Genomic DNA, 19077 nt, shown 5'->3' with positions numbered 1-19077 from the left:
CTATTTTTCTTTCATCATTAGGATATTAAGTAAAGATAATGTTCCATGAAGTAAATTTTGTAAATTTCCTACTGTAAAAAATAAAAACATAATTTTTAAATTGTCATATGCATTGCAATTAATCTGGACAATTTTTAAAAGTGATTTTCTCAGTATTTAGATTTTTTTGCACACTCAGATTCCAAATTTTAAAATAGTTGTATCTTGAAAATATTGTCAGATCATAACAAACCATACATCAATGGAAAGCTTATTTATTCACCTTGTATACATCTAAATTTCGAGAAATTGACCCTTATGACTTTTTGTGGTCCAGGGTAACAAATAAGGGATTCATATGATTGGTGAGGAGGGCAATACTAAAATAATTTTTAGGCCTATTTCCGTTTTTTCCACATGAGGGCAGCAGAAGACAAAACTCCTGAAATCTCTATCACTCATGGCAATGATCAAACACACATTTATTTTATTACCCTAACATGCAATTCCACCAAGGCAATGTCACATTCAGCAATAACATTTCCTAACGCTCTGTTTAGAGTGATCCCAAGTGTTTCTGCATTCTTGCTCATGTTTGTTGGGTTACCACTGGACTGAGACGCACCGAACTCAGTTCAATTAACAGCTGCTTGATTGCAGCCTTGGGCTCCTCGTTCACTGCAAATATGGGATTGTTGGAAATAACACACTTGCCTTTAAGAAGTCACGCCATTTGAGGAATCCTTTACCTTCGTAGCTGAAATGGCAAGTTATATGCCTAAATATGAGAATAATGACTGGCACCATGATGTTAAAAGACATCAATATTACATCTCTTAAAATAGAACCTTTATTATATATAAAAATGCTTTTGATACAAAAATTGTCACAAGTGTGCATTATATGAGGCTTTTTTGTACACAAGACAAAGACATTGGTGGTGCACCGAAGAGCAAAAAGCATCTTGGTGTAAGTGGATGGTACGATCAAGACAGATTCTGCCAAAGTGGTATAAAAATTCAAATAAACTCCATTCAGTCACATTCACAATGAACAGTTGAGGGCAATGTAATGAGATCAATAGCTTGAAACCTAATTTGCATCATCTGTTAAAATGATCTTTGTTGAGTTTTCTATTATCATAAATATCTAATATTTGCCTTTAAAGACATTGCTCTTTGTCTTTTTGCACGGCTAACTGTAAAAGCAAAACTCATGTAATCATAGTTGAGAGGACAACTCACTTTGTATCTTTTTCTGCAGCTATAATTCTAAGTTTTTATGGACACCTAATTACAATAAGTGCTCAATTTGGCAAGAAACAAATATTTCATGATGGTTTTGATCAAACAGACATACATGGCATTTCAACGTGTGCTACAAAACATGTTAAAACTTCAAAATAAATCTACTCTTTTGATTAACATTTTAAAGAGGGAAACAATTCTTCAACTTTACCAAAAAAAAGGAGGGAATTTCAAACCACACTTTTCTAAGTTGCATTAAAAAAGCAGTTTGCTACCATATTATCACGATAAAATAAACCACATATATACTCGTGTTCAAATCATAGCTTAGTTTTACTGTATTATTACTAGAATTATTATTTGTAGCTTTTTGCAAAACACCTACAATGAGTTCAGTACATGAGATATGATAAAGTCCATGTAGTTCACTACAAAGCAGGCGACTTTCTTCTTTTTAAAGAGATAGTTAACATTTTTCCTCATTTACTCACCGTCATGTCATCTCAAACCTTTATGACCTTCTTTTTTTTCGTAGGACATAAAATGAGATATTTAGCAGAATGTCCAAGCTGCTGTACAATCAAAGTGAATGGTGACAATGACTACTAAGTCAATAGTCATCTTCAGAAGACTTTGAATATAGTGTAAAAGTCTCATATGTTGCTTTTTTGACTGGCCCCCATCCACTTTCACTATGGAAAAGAGCAGCTCGGAAATTCCTCTAAACGTCTCCTTCAGTGTTTTACAGAAAAAAATGAGCCATGCAGGTTTGGAACAACGAGATTTGAATATTTAGTCGAACTACCCCTTTAAATGTAAATCTAAACAAGACATTATCTCCTTCAAAGTAATGGCGTTTCAAATGTATATTCAGATATGACTAAACACAACCGAAGCTCTTTAGCGATGAGAGATTAATAACAATTTTACAATGGTCTATGGTCAGTTCTCATTATATAAACAAAACATTTCAGCTGTCTGTTTTCATTTGTCATTATTTACAGTAAAAGATGTATGTACAATAGCAGCAAACACACTTTTGGTAAACAGGACAAACCAAACATAAGCTTGGAATCATATCATATTCACATAGAACATAATTAAAACAACATATCGTGGCCATTACGAAAAAAAAAAAGTATTTACTTAATTACACTTATGTACAACTCCTCCGCAGCGGATGATTTTGGCATTTGTTTTTTTTCCGAGGATTTGGTTTGCATCTAAACTCCTTGTTAAGTGGTATTATGAAAAACAATCTTATTAAAAATTGAATTAATTTGTGCAAGCAGTGTCCTGGCACGACTGCTGTACATTTATTCAGGATGAATTTCCCGTCCCTCCGCAAAAAGCTGAAATGTTTCTTGAACAAAGCGTGTGGAAAATAAAATAAAATCTTTGTTTCTTCTTTTAAAACTATTTAAAACTATTTACAAAGTGCGGCCGTTTGCTGGGTGTCACGAGGAGTCCGTGCAGGGCGAGGGGGGCGGGGGGCACAGGTGGAAGTAGCTGCGTTCGGTGGAGGGCGAGGGGGGGCAGCTCTCCTCCGCTGACATGTACTGGCTGCGTGGGGTGGGGGGTGGAGGGTAGGGGTCAGAGTCTGAATTGAGGTCCATGTAGTACTTGTTGGTTTTCCAGCGGCTCGTGGTGTAGTCGCTGTCACACACGTCTGTGCTGCAGGGGGTGGTGGGGGCGCGACCCCTCGCATCACATACGGCCTGTGGAGGGCAAACATTCAAAGATCAGTAACTTGAGATGTTGGACCTATCTATCTGTCTGTCCAGTCTCTCATCTGTCCTCTATTCAGGCATCCTTTTATCTATCTATGCAATTATCCATCCATAAATGCCTTATCAAGCGCAAGGTTGGGGGTTTGATTCCCAGGGAACACATGATAGGTAAAAATTGATAGCCTGAATGCACTAAGTCACTTTGGATAAAAGCGTCTGCTAAATGCATAAATTTAATTTAATTTAATAAATCTACATATCTATCCTAACATACCAAACATTTGAGCTAGCTACCTACCTATCAGCATATCTGTCCCCCCCACACCAGATTTTTGAGCTATCTAACTAAAAGCACATCATCATACCTACCCCTACCATACAATAAATTTGATCTACCTTCTTACCTATCAGCATATCTACACTAATTCTCCAGATGTTTAAACTAACTACCTACTAGCATATCTACTCTGCCATACCAGATATTTGAGCTATCTGCCTAAAGCACATCAACATACCTACCCTACCATGTTGGACATTTGAGTTATCTACCTTCTTATCTACCTACCTACCTTTCAGCACATCTACCCTAACTATCCAGATATTTAAGCTACATACATGTCAGCATATCTACCCTACCATTCCAGATATGAGCTGTCTACCTTCCTACGGACCAAACTACCTAGCATATCTATCCTACCATTATAGATACTTGAGCCATCCATCCATCCACCCACACTCCAATTTATTCATTTATCCATTCATCCATCCAACCACCCACCAATTAACTCATCCATCCATCCATCCATCCACCCACCAATTTATTCATCCATCCATCCATCCATCCATCTACCCACCCACCAATTTATTCATTCATCCATTCATCCATCCAACCACCCACCAATTAACTCATCCATCCATCCACCCACCAATTTATTCATCCATCCATCCACCCACCCACCAATTTATTCATACATCCATACACCCACCCACCCACCCATTTATTCATTCATTCATTCATTCATTCATTCATTCATTCATTCATTCATCCATCCATCCATCCATCCATCCATAAACCCACCCACCCACCCACCCACCAATTTATTCATTCATCCATCCATCCATCCATCCACCAATTTATTAATTCATCCATCCATCCAACCATCCAACCACCCACCAATTTATTCATCCATCCATCCATCCATCCAACCACCCATCAATTTATTCATCCATCCATCCATTTATTCATCCATCCATCCATCCAACCACCAATTTATTCATCCATCCATCCATCCACCCACCCATTTATTCATTCATCCATCCATCCATCCATCCACCCACCCACCAATTTATTCATTCATCCATCCATTTATTCATCCATCCATCCATCCAACCACCAATTTATTCATCCATCCATCCATCCACCCACCCATTTATTCATTCATTCATCCATCCATCCATCCATCCTGCATATTATCCATCCAATTATCTAGAATCTCAGGATTAAAACGCACCTGTACGACCTGGTTGTTGATGGGCTGTTAGATGAATAAAAGACTTCTGCATTGTAAAGTGAGCGATCTGTTGCTGGCGATGGAGGAGGGTTGAGCATCTATACACAGAAATGTAAAAAAAATTAAAAGTTATAAGGCATAAACCACAACAAACCTGACAATATTAATTACATGAATGGGCATTTTACTTAAAATACAAAAACCCTTTTTCCTACAATTAATTGAACATTAAACACTAACAATAAACTGATCAATAGAGTAGTACCTGAGGGTAAAAGACTCCTTTGGTGCTGGAAGAGCTACTGGATGATGCTCCCGTCACATGGTTCCTGTCGTAGAGAGGTGCCCCACTGCTACTGCTGCCCATGAGACTCACTGAGCTCATCATGGACTTCCCACAAGAAATACCTGCGACACAACGAGACATTCTCATCAAACGCTAAACACTCATCACGGGCAGAGACATTATTAACCTTAACAGATTGCAGCAGCTATCAAACAGCAGAGCTTTACCTGTAAAAGTACCGTGCTGTGAATTTGTGGGTGCGATGAAGTTGAGGGGCACGTGAGGGGTCCCGCTGATGTACTCGTGTGGGAAGCCTCCATTAGGGCCCTTGTAATGACGAGACACGACTCTCTGACACACAAAACACATGCCTCCCATCACAAAGACAGAAAGAATGATGCCGATGACGGGGCCGATGGTGCTTGTGTGACGAGGAATGTCATTGGGGGATGAAGGGAAATCTGAAAATTAACCAAACAGGGAAAAATATGTCTTGGAGGCAATGTTACATTCCAGTTATGGCATTCATAGGGATGTAACAATAAACCGCAAGCCGGTTGAAAATCGATTCAAATATGTGACGATTCAAAACGGTTGAGATGCTTAACAAATCGTGATTCATTCAGGGGTAGGAGTTTATATGAATGCATGTCTGAGGAAAAGTTTAGATGGTCTTTTGTCTTTTCATCTTGCCTCTGTATAATTCATATTAAAGTTGATAAGTGCAGTGCTGCTTTGTTTACAGCAGAAACCAAGGAAACGCTTTAAGCGCCACCTGCTGGCAGAGAGTGAATCTGCATCTCATTCAGCTCGACCGCTGTTTCATGCAGATATTTTTATGTATAATCACAAAACTGAAGTCAAACCATTCTGTTTTCGCTCAAAATTTCAAAACTATACAATCTAACATAAATGTAAAAAAAACTGTTCATATTGCATGTATGCAGCATCTTTGTTTGGATCTTGACTAAAATTACGTTTATTTCAATATTTTCATTTGGCAGATGATTTTATCCAAATCGACTTGACAAATCGATGAGGACAATAGAAGCAATCAAAACCAACAAATCCAAGTGCTATATTAGTATTTTATAGTTATATTTACATTTTTACAAAGAAATGTACAGCATTCTGCAAGCAATAATAAAAGGACACCATTAATTCATAATTTGTCTTAAATATGATTTTGTTAAAAAAATAAATAAATAAATAAAGTGAATCGAATCGAATCGTGAATCTGATTGAATAGTGAACTGAGTGAATTGTTACATCCCTAAAGGTAAAACAACTCATGCTTTTTTTTGTTTTTTTTTGGTATGGTAAACTTACCGCAGAAAAGCTCGTCAGATTTGTCAGCACAGTCTGCGAAAGAGTCACACTGCTGTTTCTTCAGAATACACTGGTTGTTGTCACAGCGGAACTGATTAGGCATGCAAATGGCTAATGGGAAAAATAGCAAGAGGACAGATAAGTGACTGACACAACTAGTTTATAAAAATCTAAGAAGTGAAAAATGAAGAAGCATTTATGAATGCAAAACATTAGATTCAGTGTTTCCTATAAGAACTATCTCTCTTTTTTTTTTTTAGGAGACAACAAAAGTCTATATACACTTTTGTATATGACTATACACTGTCATATGAAAACCAGTAAATAATTAATTTTTTAAAGAGATATACAACAATACAACTGATTTTCAGTTTGGATATAATCACCTGGGGTTCATTAAATGACTCAAGTGAATCATCTGAGTCAGTTCAGTGAGTCTGATCGATTCATTAAAAAAGTCATACAGATGAGTCCTGTTTCAGAATCATTTTAACCAATTCATACAAAAAACTATTGATTTACTTGCAAAAAGTTTGTTTTTAGAGAGCACAATTATGTGTTGACTATTTAGTACTTTGTGACACAGTCATACTCTCTTAGTGTGTTTCACATTTTGTACTTCCAAAACATATATTGGCAGCAACACATGGGGCAAATCTTAATTTAGAGCCAAATCTTATATGTTCACAGTATTTGCACATCCTGTTAAAACCCTGTTCAAATATGAATTGCAGTTTATTTTGGCCAAACTGTGCACCTCAAGACGGTGTGTTTTTACAGAATTGGTCACAGGTGGAAATTCTGGTAAATCAGCAAGTTCAAGAGTTGGACATACTGTCGCAATCCTGTTCATCAGAGCCATCCGCGCAGTCGGGCTCTCCGTTGCAGCGCAGCTGAGAGTCCACACACTGGCCTTTGTCACACTGGAACTGCAGTTCGGAGCAGATGGGGCAGTTCATCTCATCGCTATTGTCTGCACACTCAGCCATGCCATCACAGCGCCAAGCAATGGGGATGCAGTCGATCTCGCCAGTAGCGCAGTTGAACTGCTCACTAGAGCAGCCGGGAGGCTCTGAGGGGGGTTATGGGTAAATATGTGATCAGCACACATGCATCAAATCCGATTGGTGCATTTTCAGTTACATGCTACAGATACATGTGTGCATATATGTTAAAAATGTACCTCCACAGCTGAGCAGATTTTGAAGCAGCACCAGGTGCATGGGACACGAGCAGCGTGGCGTCCCATCGCCCTTAGCGATGCAGATGTGGGAGCAATCTCCGTTGTTACGAGAACAAGGGTGGGATGCTGTTTCAAAAGATTAAAGGATAATTCAACTCTTTAATCGCAGGAACTCTGAGGCCACATGGTCTTTATGTAAACCGATTTTAACAACATATGATTTTTGCGACCTTAACTGGTTAAAACGCTGAACTGCCAGTGGAAATTAATTAACATGTTGTTGATTAGTCTGACAATTCACATAGCTAGCTAAAGAAGAAACTGGGCTCTTGTTATAGGATTCAAGACAAGCAAGGCAAATACGCATCTTTTTTTGCGAACAAGATTATACATACGGTTAAATTTCTTAAATTAGGATAACATTTTATATTATAACTAATAATTAATAAACACAATATTTTAAAAGCATTAATAGTATAATGCAATCATTTATTTATATTTTCATACTAGTAGATCATCATTATAGCAGTATAGTAAATAAGACAAATAATAAGATAAATAATAATACATTCTAATTTAAGTTAAAATAATTTAATTTAAATATAATTTGATTAATATTATAAATTCGAATATATATATATATATATATTATATATATATATATATATATATATATATATATATATATAATATAATATATATATATATTATATATATATATATATATATATATATATATATATATATATATATATATATATATAATATAATATAATATATATATATATATATATATATATATATATATATATATATATATTATATTATATTATATATATATATATATATATATATATATATATATATATATATATATATATATTATATTGTATTATATTATATTAAAGATTAGACTAGACAGGTAGCACACAAGGTTATCGGAACAAAGCTAATGTGTTATTATTTAAAAACTATAATAAACATCAGAGAATTTACCGAACTCCTCTGGTTCCATGTACTCCACCGCGTGGATGCCAGTAAGGTATTGGAGTCGCCCCTGAATGCGGGTCCTCTTCTCTCCGGTCAGCTTGTCCACGCTTTCAATCATCTGCTGCTGTTTATCGATCCAGTACAGGTGATCGCCCAACACAGTCAGACCGACAGGCTGAAGGATGTTGGAGTCCTGGAGAACCACACGATTGGCCCCTGGCAAGCAAACAAAGAGATCCAGAGAGTCATAATTCAGTTTGTTTTTATTAACTGTGTCACATTATAAATCATATCTTTTCACCCCTTATTGTTGGTCATTTTGGCTGCAAAGGGGAGTTCTGTTACGCAAGCAGATTAGACGTGGCTTAAGGTGTGACCATCTGTCTTACGCTAACATCAAACATCAGAGCTCAGCATCTGGAGAGACTTTGCTTTCTGGCAGCTCATTGGCAAGAACAAAGTTATATTAAGTGAAGAAGGCACTTAAATAACATCAGAAGTTATAGTCCATCATATTCTTTATTGGAGCTTTGTACAGTATATACCAGGTTTAGACAACACGGACTATACTGTTTTTATTAGTTTGGACTAGATGGTTTTGATAATGTGCAGCATAAGTATAGACAGTGCCTGGTCTGTGCTCTCTGTCTGTATTTGTTTGGTTTCCATAGCTCTGTCATTTGACATGTTTAGAAGATCAGATCTCAATGGAGAGGTCAGAAACTTGTCCTTGTTTCACATGGTGTTCCAGAATACTGCAGAACTGATTGCAATCAATTTGCCCACGGGCGATACAATGAAAGACAAGAAACAAAAACATTCTGAACATGAGATTCAGTGACATGTATGACTACGTGACGAGTGAAAAGACCTAATCTTTCTGGCAAAGTTCTGACATCAAAATTGATTTTCAAAATAAATGACTAACATTGAGTTGCATGGGAACATTTCGTTTTTTCATGTCGTAAATTATTACATTTTGGTACAATATTCAAAGCAATACAATGTTCGTTATTACAACTGCACAGATCTATTTTACATTTCTTTCGTGTAAAAATAACTCATTTTATTTTTAAAACCCAAAGTTCACAAATTGTTACGCTGATAATTAGGAATGCACAGTATATTGTTATTTTAACATTATTCATATACCAGTATAATATTCAATACTATTTTAATAGAGTTTTTATTTTAATTGTCTTTTTTAATATTTATATATTTTAAAATATTACAGTTTTAGTTATTTTTGTACTTCAACTTTATTTCCGTTAGTAGCAAAAGCTACATTTAAAATTATTTTTTTAATCATTAAAAATATTATTATATATATATATTTTTTTTATAGATATATATTTTTTATTTTTTATTTAATAAAATGTAATCATATTATTAAAAATTATGTTTTAAGTTTGATCTAATATTTTAAGGTTTTTTTTAAGTTTTAGTTTGAGTTACAATAACAACACTAATTGGCACCATATTAGTTATGGACAGGTTATGGATATTTATAGTAATTTGCATGTTCATTTACCTTATTTACACATTTAAAAATAGAAGCATTTTCACCTGTGGATTTAGAATCTCCTAGTGTATTTTTAAAAATATATAATAATAACTTTTGATATACATTTTCTAGTATTATTATATTCAATGCATTAGATGATGTTTTCAATTCAGTTTCACATCTAACTACCATATATACACCATTAGGTATGCAAGCAAAAATATAGTAGTATTTACCAGACAGGTCACTGCTCTCGATCCGTTTGAGGTCTGCGTCCACCCAGAACAGTTTGCCCAACTTGTTGTCCAAAGCAAGGGCCACAGGGCGGATCAAACCGGTTGTGAAAAGGGATTCACGCTCAGTTCCATCCAAAGACGCACCTTCAATTTTGGCTGACCGATCCTGGACAGTAGTGAAATACATGTAGCTGTAGGAAAACATAAGAGGTTTGAAAGTTACATACCATTTTCCTAATAAACAAAAAACAATTGTAGTAACAATGTTACAAAAATGTGCGGCAAAGTGACTTTAATTGGATTATATAAACATCTTTTAAGATCTTTCAACATTTAATGAAAGTGTTTGTAGTAATTTATGTTATTGCATAGCAATAACAGCAAACATGATCTGTAGGAATGGATAAACACTCATTTGTTGAACAGAGAGAAGAACTTTGATGGGGCCATGTTGTTTTGACTGTGTGGGAGAACTGGTATACATCTTCACACATCCCAAAAGCCCTTTAGTCCTAATGTTGTGTCTAGATTAGTTTGTGATGACTTTAAAAGGTGCGTTTCCTCCTTTTGTTTTCAGACACTGTCTGGGAATCCCACAATTTGCATCCGTTAGCGATTTTGTTTGGATGAAAAAAACAGAATGCTGATATTGATATTGATTGTCTTTAAAAACGAGACGATCAAAACTGAAACTATCACAACCACAACAAAAAAAAAAGTTATTGCCCTTGGGAAAAGTTTGGAGGATTTACATTATATGTGATGCATTTGCAATGCTAAGATGGGAACAGAAGAAACAAATAAACCTCAAAATTGGTTTGGCTGATGGATCTGAAGATGCCTTCTCTGAGTCAGAGCACTATGGAGTGTTATGTACTCGTTCAACGTTTGCCAATGTCTGACTTTAGCGTGGGGAATGTAGCATTCTGTGTATTAAATTTCCCACCTGCATCTTTTAAACAAATCCTTATGTGAACATCTTTCAGGATGTTTTGGTCCTCAACAATCTGAAAATCTAGATAAAGCAATTCGTCAATTTCACAAGATTTTGAGGTTGTTGGATTTGACGGCATTTTGGATCCAAATGTAATGTCTACTTATGCATGAAGTAAACAAACAACATTTTTTGAGAGGATCAATTCAATATACGGACCAGAGCAAATCAGGCACACTGAATGAAGTGGTTATCATGTTTATCATATCATAATTAAAGCACACACACACACACACACACACACACACACACCCATGCACACGCGCACAAACACACACACACAAGCAAATTAAAAAAATACTATAAAAATATAGAGATAATACTAAAATAAGACTTTAAATTTGGCTGATTCTATTTAGCCATCTCATAAACAAAACAGCATAATCTGGAAAAAAAGGGATAAATGCATTGAGCTTAATCTCAGATACACTTGTTTTTGTTCCATAATTTGACTGTCCTTCCACTCTTTCAGGAGAAGTCCCCTCCACCCAACTCATTCGAGGCCATGAGGGTGAGACGCAAATAGAAAACCCGCTGATGACGGTCACACTAACAATGGGACACACAATTACAGTGCATGCAAGCCAACGCCTGCGAATGGTCGACCCGCTAGTGAGAGCCGCAGCACGGGGACCACAGAGGGCCATCTGTTCTACATATTTGGCTATTGGAGAGGCCTGGATGGAATCAAGAGTTTTCCAACGATACGAAAGAAATGGCGAGGTGCCCCGTCATTAGAGTATCAAATTCTGCGATGTAATTTCAAGTCAGCTGGTCCTAAGTCAATAAAGCATTTGATAAGGTTTTGTTATGTTTATGAAAAGGAGCCAAACCAAAGTTGAATAATAAAATCTGGCCCTGAGGTTATGTATGAACAGTTAAATTTAATGCAAGTTGTAACGATAATGAAAAGACCAATATTTTATTTTGCTAACTAAAGATCGTACCCTTTCTCAGCATTCACCACGATAGCGCGAGGCTTGTCCACGTCATCCTTCAGGACCTCCCCGATCACATGGCCGTCCATGCGATGGATGTTGATGGTGTTGGTGGTCTCGCAGGTCCAGTAGACGGTGCGACTGTAGGGGTCCAGACTCAAGTCATGAGGCTGCTTTGCATGGACGTTGGTTGGGGTCATCACTGTGGACGCCTGGATAGTTCAAGGCAAGGCAAGGCAAGTTTATTTATATAGCACATTTCGTACACAATGGTAATTCAAAGTGCTTTACATAAAAGAAAGTAAAATAATCATGAAGAAAAATAACAAAAATAAAACAAGCACAGTTGAAAACAAGTTCAGACCAATTTAAATTAGAACTGCTAATATATTATTAAACATGCTGAATATTTAATCAAATTGACAACAAATAATTCATTTCTCATATATCACATCGCATAATAACAATTTTATGAACATAATGTGAAAATAATTTCATGTTTTTAAATCTAAAATATTTATTATAATATAAATTAATAATAATGATGAATAAGTTATATAATATTATAATATTATTATCAATAATAATAATAATTATTATAATCTTTATAATAACAATGCCTGCATATAATTATATGCAGAATAATTAAATCACAACTAATTAAAGAAGAGGAAAATGGTTTGTAATACAATAGGATAGTAAAAAAATTGGATCAGTTATAACTTAAAAGTTATTATTATTATTATGTTGATAATAACAAATATTGGTCCACTGGATCCACTTTTTGCATTTTCTTGATTTTGCAATAGTACTACTAATAAAAATATATTCTACAAATAATCTTCAATCAAATAACAATGAAGTATAAATATTTAATAATAATAGATGTATTGAGTATACTCTTATGATAAAGTAACCTCAACATTGTTTGACTAAACATTCACCTGAGTGCCATCGTCTCGGGCACTGCGGATGTTTTGTCGGCCATCCACCCAGTATATCAGGCGTTCCAGAGGGTCGAAGCTGATGGCGCGCAAGTTCTTCATAACGTGAATGGGTAGAATCATGTCTGGACTCTGTTCTCCTAGGACCATTCGACTGATGGAGCTCTTCTGGCTGAAGAGCAGGAAGTTAGAGGGCGCTGTTGAGCAAAACAAGAGGAAGGCGAGAATAAGGGATCCAAACAAAGTTACAGGAGCACAGGTCAACAATGTACATTTCTTTTGCCAGCTCCATTCCTCTGATCAGAAGGTGAAGGTCAGCTAAATGCAATCATACTAACTAAACGCAATCAGCCTTTCCCTCCAGGCTTTGAAAGGAGGGAGTAAAAAACACAAGTAGAAACACATTAGCGTTGCCAAGACCTCTGCACTCTTGGCTAAACGCTCTCACCGTGCTCCCTGGCGTGCTTGTTTAATCCAAGTTCTGTAATTTTTAAGCTTATAAGGAATTAAATGCATATGACTGAGTTTTGAATGGCCGGGAGCCATTGTTTGCTAATGCCGTTTCAATCTGCCAACTGCATCTTAAAACCCGTGACTCACTTTACTGTCAGTAAAACCCAGTGAACTTTATGGCTGGGAGACCATAGATTACTTTAAAATCTCCAAACAATGCAATTTAGTCGAGGTTCAGCAATAAGAAAATATTATGAAATGATAATAATCACTAGTAGTAGTAGTATAAAGTATAAACATTCTATTTATGCTTATACAACAGTAGTAATAATAATAAATATTAATGATTGCATTTTTAAATCACGATTAATCGCATTATTGTCTGCGATTAATCGGAATCAATCACTTGTTACGCACAAAACTAATAATGCATTCAAAAGTAGTGTATTGTGCACTTTCTTATTTAAAAGTTGGCCAACTGCTATATGAACAAAAGTGTAATAACATTTGGTTTGCAAACACTTTAAACAAATAAGGTGCTTTTTACAGAAGTGTTCCTTTCACATAGTAGCAGTTAAAATATTTTTTGTAGCCTAAATCTCATCTTTAATGTACTTCAATTAAATATAAAACAAGCTATTTGTCACTGCCAGGACATGAATGTTTTTATAGAAAATATTTTATAGTTTGTTATAGAAAAACAAGTCAAACATATCCTGGTTCGTCTGACTCCTGTGATTATTCCGTTTAGCAGTCCCTTGCTCGGTTGGAAGAGGTGGGCAAAAGTGCTGTTCAGTTATATATAGATCAGTGAGTGTGAGCGTTAACCGCGCCGGAGCGCAGATCTTCTGATACGTGCTGCATGATTTCTCAATATTTCTGAGCAGTAAAAGCGATAGATCTGTAAAGCAATATTTTGTGAGAGGGACGTGTGTTACCGCGTCCCATACGACTCAAAATAATACACTACAAAGTTAACAAAACTATTCACTCCACTGTGTTGAGCGAGGGCACATCTGAACATTTTATATAATAATAATTATAATAACATTATTTATTTATTATTATTATTTATTCACTTCAAATATTTAATAATAATGTCCTTGTTGTTGAACCCTGAATAAAACTGGGATTATAATATTGCAATAATATTATAAACATAAATTGTAAACAAAATTATTATTATTATTATTACTAATACATTCTTTAAAAATATTGACAGGGAAAACAATATCTACATTACTTGCTGATATCAACCAGAAGATTATTTATTATTTTAAAAAAATGTTAAAATTAGAAGCCAAAGGAGGAACAATGTTACAAAATGTAGCGACTCTTAACACCTTCTCTTCTAAAACCCTCCAAAACAGCAAACTCACAGCTGCAGTTGTGTCCGTTTGCCTCTAGGGTGTAGTGGGAAGCACAGCGGCACTGGGCTCCAGAAGGTGATGCTAGGCAGAGGTGGGCGCAGTGGCCGTTGTTCTGCGAACACTCGTTGGCGCCGTCTTGTCTGGAGGAGTGGAAAACCAGGATGTCCATGACGTACTCCAGGTGCCCTTGTACCACCGTTCGGTTCAAGCCACTGCGCTTGTCTGCCCGCTCGATGCTACGCAGGTTCCAGTCAGTCCAGTAGATGTAATCGCGATACTGGGTCAAGCCAAACGGATGAGGAAGATCGTCGGCCACTATCTCTCTCTGCAAACCTGAGGACGATAAACAATGCTTTTAGTTGATTCAAGTTGGTTGGAGGGTCTAATATTGCATGGTTTAAGAGGCATTTCTGATGATTGTGGGATTTTGAAAACCTATGATTTTGTCACCTTGCATGTTTGTTGACTCAATCATGGAGGTGTCCAAGTCTGTCCAGTAGAGCCGCTGGTCGATGAAGTCAATTGTGAGACCGTTAGCTCGGCCCACTTTGTCCACCAAAGTCACAATGTTACTGCCGTCCATGTGAGCTCGAGTTATCCTGGGTCGACCTCCCCATTCGGTCCAGTACATGTACCTGCAAAGCCAAAACATTTACATTTAAAATCTAAATAAACTAAATACCAGTACTATTCATTTTTTAGTCATTTTTATTTGTTATATAATTAATATAATATTTATCAATCTTACATTCAAACATTTAATTATTAATCATAAATAACAAATCAAGAAATCATAAATAGTCTATTTGATTCTAAAGTTACTAATATTTATTTTTATGTATTGAATAAACTGACATATATAACATATAAATAGAAATTTAGTGTATGAATGAACGACAAATGAATGTTTAATCCAGACACAGTAAAAATGAAAATAAATAAAAATACAACTAAATTTACTATTAATTTATTAGGAATTTTATTTGCTATGCAATTAATTTAGTTATTATATTATATGAATTAACCATACATTAATTCATACATATTCAATACGCATATACAAATTATAATAAAATAATCAGACACTGAAGTTAATAATATTCATACAAAAAATATGCATTTTATGCATTAGTCTATAAATAAACTAATGCATAAAATACAATTAATAAATTGTCTAGCTACAGCAAAAAAAATTTTTTTTATTTGCTATATATTAATTAACAAACAATTAATAATCATTAATAAAATAAAAAAATGTTGCTTGATACTAAAGTTACTACAATATTTATAAATAATACTTTAAAATAAGAATATTCCTATGTACTAGTTTATAAATAAATATGTAAAAAAAAAAAAAAAAAAAATATATATATATATATATATATATATATATATAATAATAAATGTTTAGTCTAGCTACAGCAAAAGCTTGTTGGCTGAGCTGCCAATGTTAAACACTGAAAATATTACTTTCCCCCCATCGGGTAGGCAAGCAGTGAAAAGCACACCTAACCAACCCCTCAGCCCACTCAATACACCACTGGGCTAAGAGTCAACTGAGTCAACACCTCTCAGTATTAAGGTGACAAGAGACAATGCTGAAGAATGCGTTGGCTAATAGAGGCAGTCGTGCCTCAGAAGCCACAGGAATGCCTGCTGGGCGCTGGAGGACATGACTTCACTCCTCTGAGCCACACGCAGGGGCTGCGGCATGTTGGCACTTGTCTTCTGCTACACATACAACTTGATGCCCCGAGGAAGCACTGGAATACCAATGGGTGTGTCTGTGTTTGAGTATGTGGCGTTAAATCAGATATTTAACTAGTGGTAATCGATTAGCAAACTTCCAGAGGGCTACAAAATGTAGGAAGCCTACGGTTAACCAAAACACAAGCGGATGGGTGAAGATGTGTACACCATGCAGTGCACATGCAACATGGTTCTGCAGCAGACTTTAAAGCTAGTGTTCTTACCCATTGGCAGGATCCAGAGCAAGAGAGCGAGGGTTATCCAGGTCTTTGCAGACCAGCACTTGTCGGTACTGGCCGTCCAGACGGGCCACTTCGATACGGTTGGTGCCTGTATCAGCCCAGTAGAGGTTTCGACCCATCCAGTCCACAGCCATACCCTCGGGATAGTCCAGGCCAAACTCAATGACCGCTTCCACCAAACTGCCATTCATAAAGGCTCTGCTGATAGTCTAAACAAAAATGCATATATTTTATATAAAAATATAACTTTGTAAAATATATACACACATAATCATGCAAATATAAATAAAAATCAACAGCTAACCTTTTCATAATTCTGACTTTGATTTTAATGTACAATCATTTATTCAAAATGTCACAAGATTATCACTCACCTCCACGGCGTTCTTTCTCAATATGAGCTAAGACACAATGAAGCTAAAATCATGATGGACAAAAAAGTAGTCCATACCTTGGTGATGACATCGGTCCAGTAGATCCTATTTTCCAAAACATCAAAGTCCAGTGCGGAGACCTCCTTGACCCCGGTGAGTGGGATGGGCACGTCGTTGCTGTTGGTGCCCAGGGAGATGCTGCGTATGTCAGCGCGGTTGGTGAAGAGCAAGAAAGCTTCTGGGACCACACAAGTATGCAGGTCACTCAGCAACTCCAAACCCATGGGGCAGGCACAGCTTAGACCTTGAGGCCGATGGAAACACAGGTGACTGCAGCCGCCGTTGTTTTCCGCACAGCCGTTAGTGCCTGAACACACACAAATGGACCCAATCTATGGATCAGCTTCATGAACATGCATTGATCTCATAAGTGTTACAGTGTAGCTGTCTGAAGTCCTCCTGTTAGTTTTGTGGCAGAAACCTTTTTTTTTTATTAATCAATTTATAAATTAAATATTATATTATTAACATTATATTTTAATACTAATACTACTACTACTAATAATAATATTTTGCTCATAAGTATGAATAAATTTCAATTCATTAAATTTTTTATTATATTTATATAAAAAATTAAATATTAATTATTAAATGCCATCAATACATAATTTTTCATAAAATATCAAATAAAGAGTAATTTTATTTAGCACATTATATATATTTTAATAATTAATTTAGTAAGATGTTAAATATTTTCCTAGGTTTTTGTCCAGATTTCTAGAATCAATAAATAGTCACTGGATATGTTCAAGACAGTAATTATCAGCTATACATCATAATATGTAATCACATAATTAATAATTTATTAATTGTTGTTATTACTGTTTTTTGACTCATGTTATATTTTATTCTAGTAAATAAGCTTATATGACACCAAAATTTTAGATGTCAATTACATTTTACAGAACACAACGCACAAGTACTGAATGGAGTTGTCTTTTGCATTTTGCTTGAATGCTTTAAATTAAATAACAAAGGCTAAAAACACATGCAAATTATGAATATTTGTGATGACTAGTAGTCGACCAATATGTGTTTTTTGACAGCTGATGCCGATATCTTGGAAACAGGGTGGCCAATGGCCGATATAAAACCGATATAAATAAATGTATTTATTATACTTTATGACAATGTATCTTTCACAAATTTTTTTATTATTTAATAAAAAGTCAACATTGTAACCAACAGGGCACCCAGTAATCTGGGTAGTTTGTGTGCACTGGGAATCATATGTTTTCAAATAAAGCCAAGGTAACAGTAATTTTACATATAGTGCACAGTGAAAATGACATGAATGTGACAGTGGGCAAATGCAAAAAGCGCAGAATATTTAAATAAAGTTAGTTGATCATGCGTCTCAATGAAGTTGAACCCTCCTGTCCTTATTCAATTCACACGGACCAACCGTGATACATGCACTTTTCACAATATCTCAAAAGTTTGCATGGTTTGTGAAATTAAATGTTCATTAATAGATATTCAAATATTTGTACAAATTATTTAAATGTGTTTGCTGAATGCTGACTGGGTGGCTCAATCGGGCCAGTGACAATTTCGTCAACTGTCCTGAAAGTCTTTCATACTGGTTATGGGTAATCGGGCAGTCCTTATTGGTGAGCCCTGCTGGTTATGAGAATGTAATAGGCTATAATCTAATTTTAAAGTACTTCATTTTTGGAATCTGATTATGTAACACACATTACTACACAGTACTGCATATATCAATAGCCAGTTATTCAATGTACCTTTCAGTAGGAACATTAAAATTTTCAGGTCAGAAGAGTAGCAAAAGTAAGAGGTCTTACCAAAGGTCTCTGAGACTTTTGTGGCTTTGAGACCCATGAGGTCAGGGAGCTGCTCGACGATGACCTCACGGGTGCCGTTGGTGATGTGAACTCTTTCAATGCTCCTCCGCTGCCAATCAGTCCAGTAGATATACTCTCCCAGCAGCGCAAAAC

General features: G+C 35.6%; 1 pseudogene; it reads right to left on the bottom strand.

The window, feature by feature from the left end:
* Positions 1-815: 815 nt before the first annotated feature.
* On the bottom strand, positions 816-19071 carry LOC113072452 (low-density lipoprotein receptor-related protein 5-like; annotated as a pseudogene).
* Between the last annotated feature and the right edge of the window lie 6 nt (positions 19072-19077).

The sequence above is a fragment of the Carassius auratus genome, unplaced genomic scaffold, assembly GCF_003368295.1.
Source record: "Carassius auratus strain Wakin unplaced genomic scaffold, ASM336829v1 scaf_tig00009083, whole genome shotgun sequence".
Taxonomy (NCBI): domain Eukaryota; kingdom Metazoa; phylum Chordata; class Actinopteri; order Cypriniformes; family Cyprinidae; genus Carassius; species Carassius auratus.
Note: the sequence above shows the minus strand (reverse complement) of the source record. Positions and strands in the feature narration are given on the sequence as shown.